At 36.2% G+C, this 14186-nt stretch overlaps 1 non-coding gene across 1 annotated transcript; it reads left to right on the top strand.

Annotated features, from left to right (window-relative positions):
* Window positions 1–6564: 6564 nt before the first annotated feature.
* On the top strand, window positions 6565–6671 carry LOC121228761 (small nucleolar RNA R71). Its single transcript, XR_005926336.1, has one exon. It is a non-coding gene; the product is annotated as a small nucleolar RNA R71 (small nucleolar RNA).
* The last annotated feature ends 7515 nt before the right edge of the window (window positions 6672–14186 follow it).

The following is a 14186-nucleotide window of genomic DNA, read 5'->3' as shown; positions in this document are numbered from 1 at the left end:
AATCCTTCCTTATCTTGGGCACTAATTGCATTGAGGTGTTCCCTCGGATTAGGTTAAGTATTACTTGGTTGGCTACCTTGTGGTCTTTCGGAGATTAGTTTGGATAGCTGGCCTATCTGAGTTTTGAGTCCTTGGATCAATGCTTGTTGATTCTTAAGTACTGTCTCGATATTTTGGAAATGGGTTTCTGACACCGAGATGAATTTTGAAAGCATCTCTTCAAAGTTCTGCATCTTCTCTTGTTGATAAGGTGGCTGTTGAAAACCCTGAGGCTTTTGTGGCTTTTGATTCCCTTGACCTCCCCAGGAAAAATTTGTGTGGTTCCTCCAACCTGCATTATAGGAATTACTGAATGGGTTATTTTGAGATCGAAAGTTATTGTTACCCATATATTTGACTTGTTCTTCTTCAGTCGTAAGATTTAAGGGTTGGTGTTCTGTATGCACACCTCCTCCGCTTGAGTCACACCTCATTACTTGATGTACCTGCGTAGAACCAAGAAAACTATCAATCTTTTTATTGGGAAATTCTACCTGATTAGAGAGCATGGTGACTGAATCGATGTTATAAACGCTAGTTGTTTTTGTTGGCTTAGTCCTCATGACTTGTAACACCCCCACGCCCAAAACCGTCACCGGAGTCAAGCTTGAGGTGTTACTAAACTTATCTTACCTTTTAAACAACTCTAAACCACTTATTTTAATTTTCGGAATAAACTGTTTTTCTGCATCATGGTTGCTTAAAAATTCATTTCTCGAGTTTCAAGAATCTAAATTAAGATCTGTAAATTTTTCCTGAAACTAGACTCATATATCTATCTACTAATGTTTTTCTAGAATTTTTGACTTACCCAATTAGTACTGTTTATTAGTTAAAGTTACCCCTATTTCAGAATTTGACTACACTGGCCTCTACTTACTACGAACCACTTTTATCTCTGTACAAAAATCATATGACTATACTGCTTGTTTTTATTAAAAATAGATTCAATAAGGATTCTAACCATATTAAGTACACCACCTAATTATTTTTGTAAAATTTATGGTGAATTTATAAATTTGGAACAGGGGATCCAGAAATCGCTCTGGCCCTATTTCACCAAAACTCAGATGCCCTATAAAATACAAAACCTTTACCTGTTTTGCTTATTCCATATGAAAATAGACACAACGAGCTTTAATTTCATATATTATTCACCATCAACCCATGTGTCTACAATTTCTTGTGATTTTTCAAAATCCCATTATTTCTGATACTTGAATCTGTTTTTAAGTTACTTTCACATTTTTCTTAGTTTTCATGTGATAGTTACTACTTAATCATACATACTATTAAACATGTATATCATCAGCCACTCTATTAGCTAATCACTAGCAAGTATTTACACATCATTCATTGATCATATCATATCAAAAGAAACCAAGTTCCTATACATGCCATACACAAAACGAAACGTCTAACTATACCAATGTGATTTCTTCGATAGTGTGATCGGGTCTCCGACTTTTCCTTCGATCCCCGAGTGGCATGATAAAAACTATAAGAAAAAGAAAATAAAGAGAGTAAGAACTAGGCTTAGTAAGCTTACAAGCAAATAAATTACAATATTCAACATAATGAATAATTATACATAATGTCACCTAGCCTCATAAACTTTCTTTACTTCTCATTTTCTACCTTCTTCTTTACTCACTTACCTGACCTTTCACTATTCATAAATATAATCTGTAACATCCTGATTTTCGGGTTTTTTCGCGATTCTTGAAATTTTAAGAAAAGTTTCTAAAATTTGGTATGTAATTGTGAAATTCAAAATTTGAGTATGTAAATAGGCTTATGGAAGGCCCATGTGTTTGCCAAAACCCGGTAGAATTTTCAAAATTTGGACTAAAGAGTTAGGGGTTCTGGCTAGGTGACCTTATGTAAAGTTGTGGGAGAAATGTATCACAAAAAGAACTTTAGTAAAGTGGCAAGGGTGATGCCACTATGCTCCTAAAAAGGTGGCATGTGGAGCATAGGGGAAGACATGGGATCGATTCCCTGTGTTGGCAAATAAGGTTATTTATTTTTATGAGCAGGAAGGGTAAGTGATGGAACCCAGGTGGATTCTGTTGGAGGAGTTTGAATTAGTCAAGTGCATGGATTAAGGAGTGATAAGGGGAGAGATTTTAGGGATGATGGAGAGAAAAGGGGGAGCGTATCTAAGAGAGATTTTAGGAGATTTGAAATGAGGGAAGTGATGGCCGGCCAAGGGGGGAAGGTTAGTGTAAATTCGGCTATTGGGTTTTAGGGTGGCATTTTTCTCTTTTGTTTTCTTTCTTTTTTCCACTTGTGCCGATTTTTCTTAAGCAATTCCTCTCTTTTCTCTTCCATTATTTCGTCCATAAACTCTTTACCCCCATTCTTCCTCTCTTTCATTTATAGTAAAAGCCGAACTCATCCTTCTTTTCATTGCTAACCGAATAGCAACAAGCCAAATCCCGAAGGAGTCAAAGGAAGTCGATTTCTTTATAAAGGTATACACTTGTTCTTTTTCTTTTTAGCCGATTCTTGTTATTTAAAAAAAAAAGCCTTTCAACTATTTTGTCAACACCCTTTTTGGTCCATACACCACTTCTTCTTCAGTGATCCAAAAGCCGAAAGCGCAGCACCCTTGGGTGACTTGGTGGCCGATTCTTAGGATCCTTGTGGTAGGATTTCTGCTAGTGTTTTGGAGCTGGGACTGCGTTGAATCAGAGTTAACACGGGATTGGAATAGTTTGGGTAGGTGAACCTTGGTAAGTGCTCGTGGCTTTAATCAATTCGATATTATAGAGGTTAAGAAAAGCCGAAACCCCTCTAGTTTAGGGAGGTGGCCAAATATAGGTATAGGCCTTATGGGGTTCTTCTTTTAATATTTTTATGGTTTATATAGTGGAGGAGCAGCAAGGCATAGTGTCGACTTGGATTAGCTTGGATCACCGGAGTGGCTAGGTCTAGTCATCAATCTCAGCAAAGGTAAGGTTCCTAAGCCCATTAGGGATGGTGGCCGAATGTGTAAGTATTAATATTAGAGGGTTCTTGATTTGGTTCAAATATTGTGAGCTCATCTATTAACGGTTGATTATAGGAGAAATCATATAGGAGATCTTGACGAGGAATATCGCAAAATAGCTATGTAACGAACCCTTATTCATAGCTTAAAGCGACAAATGCCGAAAAGCCAAAATGCCGAAATTCTGGCATTTTGAGGACTTATGAGCAAGCAAACGCTCATTAGTTAGTTAGATTCACTAAGAGGATGATCGGGAACATTGGAAAAGGTAAGAGCGTGATCTTTGGCGTTCTTGGTAAGTTGGGCCTCGAGGGGCTGAAGTAGGGCCCAATGGGCTTTCGGGCCCATTTGGGTAAAATTGGTGGAAAATGAAAACCTGTTAAATTTCGCATCGAGACTGATAAAATCGTTATGGAATATAGGCTAAATGGGCCTAGATGACAAAATCGGCTATGTAGGGCCCATTAAGGTTTTTAGGCCCAATAACTCAATTTCGCTAAAAATAGGCCAGAATCACTGTTTGCACACATAAATTATTAGTAGCCATTAATGAACATGGAAACCCTAATTTTCGGTAAAATTATAGAATTACCCTTATAATATGAAAATGACCATTTTGCCCCTAGGTAAAAATAACCATTATACCCCTAGGGTTTAGATATGAATTTAATACATGGGATTTTGATAAACATGGTATGTATGATATGCACATGACATGTATGATATGCACATGATATGTATGATATGCACATGATGTATTCATAAATGCATTGGGTTGGATTTTTATATGGATGGAGGAAGTGCAAAAGGGCTTATGCCCCAGTTATTAAAAGGGCTTATGCCCCAGTTGTCAAAAGGGCTTATGCCCCAGTTATCAAAAGGGCTTATGCCCCAGTTATCAAAAGGGCTTATGCCCCAGTTATTAAAAGAGCTTTTGCCCCAGTTATTAAAAGAGGCTAGGCCTCCAGTTATATGATAAAGCAGCTATGCTGCCAGTGGAGAGTTATGGTTGGGTGGGTTGAGTTATTCCCCACATGGTGTGTTGGTTGGTACGGGTGGAGAGTAGCGGATGGTGGGTCGAGTAGTCTCCCCAAATGGGCTTGCATTCATTCTATCATTAATGGTACATATAATATTGTAATGGGCCAATGGGCCATACTGTTTACAGTAAAAGGCTTCGGCCCAATGTTATGAAATATGAAATATGAAAAAGCTACGGCCCAGTATGTGTTGAGATTGGATTTGGGCTTAGGCCCAGCAGGCTGATATTGTTTTGGGCTCTGAAAGGGGCTTGTTGCACACTGAGTTTCCAAACTCACCTCCTTTCCTTAACCTTGCAGGTGAGCCTTGATATGGGGACTTGGAGCCGGAGGGGATTCAGAGTGGCCACGGTGACCGCCTTTGGGCTTTTAAATAAGCGTTGGTTTCCTTTAAATTTCCTTTAATTATTATTTATTTTTGGGTTGTAATAAGGCCATTTTAACTTTTCTTTTATTTCTTTTTCGGGATTATATTATTTTTTTATAACTATAAACTGGTTGATAATTATTCAAATGGGCTAGACTTAGGACGTGTTTTCAAAACGATACTTGATTTCAAAATAGCATAACGCCACAATTATTCAATTTATCAAAGATGTCCACTTAAATAAATTTAAACTCGATATAACAAAGTGTGGCAATGGTTGTGAGCATGTCTAGGATTGGACCCAATCGAAGAGCTTGGCACTTAAGCAGCCTTCATGGCTCACCTCTTCTGTTACGGATTCCTACCTGGTGTCCAGCTTCCATTCACTTTGTTAACTCAACAAAATATATGGTTTTAAAACACTAAAAATGGAACGCGGGTTTTCAACTCCAATGTGGCACGTCAGATTCGGCCATAACGTCTGGGCCGGGTTTGGGGTGTTACATAATCTACCTTCCCTTTTGCTGATAATTCACTGTAATTTAATGTGTACAATGACCCATTGAACCACTCGGAATACTAAGGATACTAGGGTCGTTCCTGTCTATCAATATCCTGCCAATGCCATGTCTTCGACATGGACTTACATGAATTATTCCTGTCTCCAATGCCATATATATATAATATGGGCTTACATGGCTCATTCCTGTCTCCAAAGCCATAAAATTGATATGGACTTACATGGCTCACTTCTGTCCTGTCCTGTCCTGTCAACCCCAATATCCTAACATTCCTAAGGTTCAAACGGGGCTTCCTAATGCTTTTTCTCTGTCACTTCGCCTTTAATTTGACTTTAAATATTCAAAGAAAATAAGTATATAAATGCTGGAAATTGACAATAATAATGTAAAATAAAAGAATATTGCATTTATTTACTGTAAACTTACCTCGATACAAAATGTGACTAAACTTTACAATTTAGTCCTTTACTTTTTCTTTTCCCCGATCTACTCCTGAATTTCGCTCTTCTTGATCTATAATAGCAAATTTAACTTATTTAATATTCACATTTATCAAAATAGTCCTTGACCCAAACTTTGGCAAAATTACATTTTTGCCCCTAAACTTTCACATATTTGCACTTTTTCCCCAAGGCACGTAATTTAAACTTCATCCTATTTTCTTATGTTTTATGACATACTGATCATTTTTCCCTGCTATGACAACATCAAATTCACACTCTAACATGTACTTATGACTATTAGGTATTTTTACCGATTAAGTCATTTTTCTCGTTTTCACTTAAAACCGAGTAGCACAAGTTGTCTAACATAATTTAAAACCTCATATTATATCATAAAACATCAAAATAAATACTTTTCACGTATGGGTATTTTTCCAAATATGAACCCTAACTTAAATTATTGCTAGAATAAGCTTTATCGAGCGACCGGGACTCCGAAAACGTAAAGAACATTAAAAACGGGGCTTGGAATCACTTACTATGGAGCTTGAAAGCTTGAAAAAAACCATAGCTATGGAGAACCCTTGAAATTTCATGCTAATGAAGAAGATGATGAATTTTGTGTTATTTTCCCTTTTTATTTCATTTAATATCCAAATGACCAAAATGCCCTTCCTTATTAAACTTTCAAAAATTCCATCCATGTCATATTTTGTCCATGAACTTAGAAATTGGTCAAATTGTTATTTAAACCCTCCTAATTAATATTCCAAAGCAATTTCATACTAAAAACTTCTAGAATGCAAGTTTTGCAAATTATTCGATTTAGTCCCTAATCTCAACTTAAGCACTTTATGCATAGAATTTCATCACGAAATTTTCACACAATCATGCAATCATATCATGAACCTCAAAATAATAATAAAATAAAATTTTGTACCTCAGATTTGTGGTTTCGCAACCACTGTTCCGTTTAGGCCCTATTTCGGGATGTTACATGACTTGCTACTAATAGTTGTTCAATGACATCTCCTCTATGAATTCGTAGGCATCTTCTGGTGTTTTACTGTTGATGGTTCCACCAGTAGCAGTGTCAATCATTTGTCTTATCGAGGGATCCACACCATTGTAGAACGTTTGAACTTGCAGCCATAGAGGCAACCCATGGTGAGGACACCTTCTCAATAGATCCTTGTATCTCACCCATGCATCGTAAAGTGTTTCTAAGTCCATTTGCACAAAAGAAGAGATATCATTACGTAATTTAGCCATTTTAGCCGGTGAAAAATATTTTAGTAAAAATTTCTCGGTCATTTACTCCCAAGTAGTGATAGACCTTCGTGTAACGAGTTTAACCACTGTTTAGCTTTATTTCTCAGTGAGAAGGAAAATAACCGAAGACGGACGGAATCATCAGAAACGCCATTGATTTTGAATGTATCACAAAATTCTAGGATATTTTCTAAGTGAATGTTAGGATCTTCATCCTGTAAACCATCAAACTGAACAAACTACTGTATCATCTGAATACTGTTAGGTTATAATTCAAAATTATTCGCAGCAATAGCAGGTCTAACTGTGACAGCCCTAAAGTGACCCTAGTAGGAAAGCAGTTTCGGGACCACTAAACCGAGTCACCAAATTGTTTGAATATGATATTTATTGTCTAAAATAAATGTGTGAAAATTATAAGCTTCTATTTAGTAAGTTGCATGTGAATTTAGTCAATAGGACTTATGTGTGACATTTTTGAAATGTGATAGATCAAAACATAAGGACCTATTAGTGCATGTTGAAAAAGGGGGGACTTGCATGTCAATTTTCCCCCCCATCTAGTAGTGGCCGGCCATGACATTAGGATGGACAAAGGGTGATGGGCAAAACATGTCATAGACATGTTGTGTTGGTGCATCATGGGAGGAAACAATAAAATAATGAGCATGGTAATTAAATAATGAAAGGGAGGAGTGATGAAAAAAAATGGTCTCATCCATGCCCCCCCTTTGCCATGAATGGAAGAAAGAAAACAAAGAAAAAAATGTGTGTTCATCCTTGAACATCCTTGACCGAAATTCAAAAGGAAAGAAAGGAGGAAATGTTGAAGAGGTTCGGCCATGCATGTAACTAGGCTAAGGTATGTTTGAGGTTGCTCTATGAGATTCATGTATATTTTAGTAGTTAGCTTGAGTTCTAACTAGCCCATGGTTCAAATCTTTACTATGTCATGGAGATGATATTCGGCTAAGGTGGATTTGTGTTGATATCATTTGCATGCTAAAAGTGAAGCTTTGTAATGGTGCATGTGATGGTGGATTGATGATTCTTGAATCTTCTTTTTAGCATTTTTGAGTGAGACATTAAGTTCTTTGTTTAACCATGACCAAAAATTGAAATGGTATGGTGTTGTGATGCATTCGGCCATGGTAGGAAGTAGAAGGGAAAAATATGGTTGTTGTTAGATGAAGTAGAGTCTAACGAATGAGCACATATGTGCATTAGTTGCTAGATGGAGAAGAATCGGCTAGCAAGTTGTGTGCTAAGGCCGAATATAATTTTTGTATATTAATGAGTAATGCATGTGTTAAATTGATGGAAAGGGAGAGGATGCTTTACTAGTGTATATATGTGTGTATTAGCCAAGTTTTGAACTTGAAACAAAATGGTGTTTAGTCAATACAAGTGACCATACTTGTAGAATGTATTAAGTGTTGCAATCGGCCCCAACATAGACATGTATGTTCGGCCACATGAATAAGTACATAAGTTATGTGTATGTTCGGCCATAGGTAGCCTATTGATGGCTTTAGCTTGACTTAGAAAATTCGGCTAAGGGGAAATATTAGCTAGCATGTTGAATTCGATTCGTGATTTCGTACATATGTGACTCTAATGTCTAATGTATATATGGGCTAAGTACCTTGAGCTTCTCTTTTGATGTTCGAATGAATTGTATTAAATTGCTTGATGTGATTAAAAATGCGTATGACCATTGTGTATTTGAGCTAAAAGGTGGCCATATGACCTATCAAACTCCTTGTCATATTCGGCCATAAGCTAGCAAAATGAGACTTTAATGAGTTAAATTTGTTTGAATTAGCTCAAGAGCTTAGAGGACCACAGTTGGATAAGGGAAAGGAAAAAGTGATCGAATAGCTGTCGAAATCGCTCGACCACATCCGAGGTAAGTTCTTGAGTAATAGAGCTTAAATTATGATTTGATTAGATCATGTTTTAAGCAAATCAAAATCATGCTCTTTGTGTGTGGCTATTGAGCCGAAATTGCAAGAGTGATAAGTGTCTTGTGTTTGAGTTTTGCTAATGAAAATGAAATACGAATGTGTCATGATTTATTGTTAAATGTGCATGGTTATTCGAATGATGTCCGGGCTAAGTCCCGAAGGCTTTGTGCTAAGTGACCATATCCGGACTAAGATCCGAAGGCATTTGTGCGAGTTACTAATTCCGGGCTAAGCCCGAAGGCATTGGTGCGAGTTACTAAATCCGGGTTAAGTCCCGAAGGCATTTGTGCGAGTTACTATAACCGGGCTATGTCCCGAAGGCATTTGAACGAGTAGCTATATCCGGTTAAATTCTGAAGGTACGTGATTCAGGAATGAACGATCTTGCTGTAAAAATTTCAGTTAATACGCTTGTAACATCCCAGCATTGAGGTATGTTTCGTATGTGCTTTGAATTAGTTGAGCCCTTACAAATAAGTATTCGCTCAGTTGATAAATGAGCTACCGGCCTTTGGCTAAGTTGATCTTTTGTGTATGAACATAAGGGTTGGTAATGTGAAGTAAGTATGATATTGAAAATTTGTGCATATGAAATTATCTGTTTAGCTACATGAATGCTATACTTTGGTTGTGTCTAAACTCTTTGCTCAAAACTTACTAAGCATTTAATGCTTACTCCGTTTCTTTGATTCTCTGTTTTATAGATTTTGGTTCTTCAGCTATCGGACTCGGGATTTTGAATTCGAAGTCGCCCACACTATCAAAGCCCTTTTTGGTACACTTTTGGTTGAACTCTGAAAATGGCATGTATAGGACTACCCTTTTGTTGTTGGTCATGTACCCTTCGGTTTTGTGTAAATTTGGATAGCCATGCGAAAATGGCTTAAATATACTTTGATCATAGCATTATAATCGTTTTGTATGTTGTCCGTCGAGAGGTATGGAAATGTTGGTAACGGTTAGCCATGGGAAGGGTTATTCTTGATCACCTTTGGAATATGTATGACAAACTCTAGTTGATCCATGGAGGATCATGAAATAGGTAAAGTTTACCTTAAAAACAGATGCTGGCAGCAGCAGTGATGTGGATGTGAAAAATCACTAAAAATAGTAGGAATGGAATTAAATAGTGAATAAATTATGTAAACGAAACTTAATGAATCTATTTTCATAGAAAAGTAACGAAACGATCATATGGACAGTATGTTAAGAGATATTCAGGTTCTCGTGAGACAGGGCCAGAACGGTTTCTGGATTCCCTGTTCCGACTTTGGAAATTCATTATAAATTAACCAGAGATAATTAGAAGTCATTCCATATATTCATAGATTCCCTTTTGAGTCTAGTTTCTATAGAAACAAACGACATCAGTATTGAAGCCCTGTACAGGGAGATATCCAAGTCGTAATGCGTAAAGGTTAGTGTAGTCGATCCCTGTAACATGGGAGAATTTGACTAATAAACTGTACTAATTGGCCTAACCAAAAATTCTAGAAAAAAATATGTAGATGGGCATACGAGTCTAGTTTCAGGGAAAAATTACGAAACTGATTTTTGAGTTGTGAAACTCAAGATATGATTTTTAAGGTGACAGTGACGCAGTTAGCCAACTGCCTGGAAATTTTTAAAATGGACTGCGATAGTAAGCGAATTTAGTCTGTGAACCCCTCGTGTCCGACTCCGGCAACGGTCTCGGGTACGGGGTGTTACACTAACTATACTTGATTCAGTTCCTATTAAAGAGGGTTTAGCATAGTCATACATAGTACGTGGAGTGGGATTTTGATTAGCTGCAACTGCAGGAGGCAGCTGATTGTCTTGGTTTTCAGCTATCTCGTCGGTTGGAGGTTGAGTATTGTCTTTTTGTTCATTTTATGTAAATCGTAAACTACGCCTTATTTCTCTTTGATTTTTGCGAACTGTTTCTTCATCAAAAAGTAATGGTCCTGATGGGTTTCTTCTAGTCATAAACTATAAAAACCTGCCAAGAGAGAAAAAAAAGTAAATTAATAAATAATAATAATAATTAAATTAAATTAAATTAAATTGCAAGAAAAAATGGCTAAAGTAATAAAAATTTAGTGTTCCTAATATTTCAGTTCCCCAACAACGGTGCCAAAAACTTGATCGCGTGGATTCGTAACAAGTATTAAATTTTTATAATGAAGATCAAACCTAGACTAACTATTATCACGACGAAAAGGCAAGCGCACCTATCGAACAATAGTATAGTAATAGCAAGACCGGGATGTCGTACCCAGGAGAACCAAAAGTACTAGTAATAACTATCTTTTTATTATCTAGCCTAAGAATAAAAGGGTTTGTTTATTAAACTAATTATCTAAACTAATTAACTAATTTAATCAAAGCAAAGAGAAAGTTTGGAAAAATACTTGAAGAAAAGAAATTGATAAAGACGACACCCAAGGAGGAATCCACCTAGATTTCACTTGTTACCTGACTCCGAATCGGACGATTTATTTACTTGACTTGATCCGTGAGACTCCCTAACCTATGTTATTATCCCTATTCAAGACTAATAACGTCTAACCCCTAGATTGAATAACCAAGAATTTTTTCTAATTAACATTCTAGGGTTGCATTAGCTCGATCTATGGACTCCCATATTAGGTTTCACCCCAATCCGGCAAAATCTCGTAACCCTATTTCTAGGCGCCCGATCAACTCCGCTTAATTATGCCAAATCAACTCTTAGGCAGGGTCTATTCCTCCTCTGCATAAGCACATCAAATCATGAATTAATACCTGGAATATTAACTCAAGCATTAATAACACATAATTAAGAACAAATCAAGTATTTATCATACAGCTCAGATAATAATAACAAGATCCGTCATATTTTATCCCCTTTAGGTATCTAAGGGGTTTTAGTTCATAATAAAATAAGAGTACATCTCAAAAGTATGAAAATAACAAAACATAAAGAAAACTCTAAAACCCCTGAAGGAATTCTGAGAGAGATCTTCAGTCTTGGAGTAACTCCGGCTTTTGAGATGGATCGTCTGGCTTCCTTCAAGTAATTCCCGATGTGTGGTTCTGTGTTCCAGAAAAGTTCTGGAGAGAGAGCCCCTTCTAGGTCATACTTAGGGTGTTTATATAGGCTTTGATTGGCTTTCTTGCCCCTTAAGTATCCTTTTTCTGTGTAAAATACAACTCCTTGAAAAAGGGACACGCCCGTGTGCCACAGCTGTGTGACGTGGTTGCCAGGCCGTGTTCAATCCGTTAAATTGCCACAGCCATGTAGGCTCAATGGTCAGGCCGTGTGAGTCGTGTAAACCTTGGTCGACACCCTCGAAAGGCACGGGCGTGTGAGTTGCTCGAGTGGCAAGGCTTAGGCCGTGTGGTCTTCTCGATTTGGTTCACTTTGTCCCTTTTTAGCTCGTTTTTGGCTCCTTTTGACCCTTGGTGCTCTCTTGAGTACAAAACATGACATAACCAGATTAAGAGCACCAAAATCCACAAATCTAATAGTAAACATCCATAAATATGCTAAGTATTTGGGGTAAAAACATGTATAATTTGGCGTTTATCAAACGTCCTACTAATGGCTGAGTTCTGGCATGTGTTGTAGATACTCCACATCGTGTAGCTACTTTTCAACCCATAAATCGTGTTAGCAGCATCGTGTAGCTACATTCCGACTCACAGCTCGTGTGAGAAGGCCCATTTTCATAGCTTGTGTGAGCATTCTTATTCACAGCTCATGTAAGCATACATGTTCAGGAATTGGCGGATAATAGTTATATGAGTTAGCATGCTATGTGTGAGCTATCCCTAATATCCAACAGTATTCTAAATGGTTCAACGGGCATTATTCATATAAGAAACGATAATAGAATTATATGTATTATGACATGTACATATATGAACATCCTTGATATGATGATACATGGAATTTATGTAAGTTGAGGTGAGTAATAAACTCAAGTGTTACATGTTGAGAATAAATGGTTATCCACATTGAATTTATATGAAATATGTTCAAGTATGCTGACATGTGTTGTTGTTTAAAGCTTAGGCATGTGCCAAGCTATTGGTTGAATGGTATTATGTTTACTTATAAGTTGCATTGAAATGGTAAAAGCCCAAACGGAAATGTGCTTGTGTTCATGAAAGAGTGGTAAGGTTTAAATTATGAAATTTCCTATGAAATGATTTATCATGTGGTTAATTCCCAAAAGAGCTATGTTTAAATGCACTAGCTTGTGGTTATGATCGAATGATATGCATATGTCTTGTGTGTTATGCATATGAAAGGGGTGTGAAAAGGTAATGAAATAGTAAGTTCATATTTGAAGTGTAAAATGATGAAAAAGGGAATGACGATTTGAATTGATGTTGTTATTTAAGTTAAAAAAAGTAAACGCAATGGAAAGTAATAAAATGCAAATGAAAATAAGAAAATTTGAAAGGGCTGAAAGCTATTTAAAATCCTACTATGCTAGGGATGATATGTATATGTGATGCTGTGGATTTAATCACTTTGTGAGTTGTTGAATTTGTTTCATGAATCTTGCAGTATCAATATAGGATTATTCTTTTGATCTGTATAAATTTCATATTTGAAATGGATCAATATGACTAAAGTTTATACCAGCTTACTAAGCATTCATTACTTACGTAGTTATTTTTCCCTAGTTTTTAGATTATCGGAAGCTTATCGGAGATCTATCACATTATCCAACTGTAACAGCCTATTTTCGATGAGATCAGAACAGTGGTTTCGGGACCACAAATCCGAGCCAAAAATTTAAAATTTTGTTTTATTTTATTTTATGGTTGGTATCAAGATAGGAAGGTCACATGAAAATTTCGATGCGAAAATTTTATCGATTGTGTGTTTAATTAGGTAAATGACTAAATTGCATAAAATGCAAAAGTTTTGTTCTAGTGACTATAGGTATCAAATAGCTATGGAATTCAAAACTTAAGATCTTTAAATGGTAATTAGACCATTGAAGGGTAGTTAGTAGATATTTTAATGACTCATCTATGGAAAAATTAGGAATAGTTAGGGACAAAATTGGAAATCACTAAAATTAAAAGATGACAAATAATTAAAAAGAATTATCATCTTTTCTATTCATCTTCATCCCCAAAATTTCTATGGAAACCCTAGGAGAGAGGATAAAACTTTTTAAGCTCAATAAGGTATGAAATCAAGTCTCGTTTTTAATGATCTTTATATTTTTGGAATCGGGATAACCTAATCTCTCTATTTAGGGGATTAATTTGAAAAGTTATCAAGGTATAAAATTTGTATCATGGATGAATATGCTAAAAATTAGAAATTTAAAATGAAAGTTTGTTCATAGATAAACAACTTTTACAAAGTAATTTTTGATGAAAACTTGATTTAGGGACTAAAAAGAAAAAGTGGTAAAATCCATGGAAAATTCTAAAATTTGTGAAATGTATGTGCTGTAGATGTAGTAAATGAATTTCAGCTAGGCTTGGAAAGAGGGTTAAATTTCATGAATTTCATTTTCTGAGCTAAGGGACAAAATCTGAATTTTTGAAA

The sequence above is a fragment of the Gossypium hirsutum genome, chromosome A04, assembly GCF_007990345.1.
Source record: "Gossypium hirsutum isolate 1008001.06 chromosome A04, Gossypium_hirsutum_v2.1, whole genome shotgun sequence".
Taxonomy (NCBI): Eukaryota; Viridiplantae; Streptophyta; class Magnoliopsida; order Malvales; family Malvaceae; genus Gossypium; species Gossypium hirsutum.
This window is presented reverse-complemented; position numbering and strand designations above follow the sequence as displayed.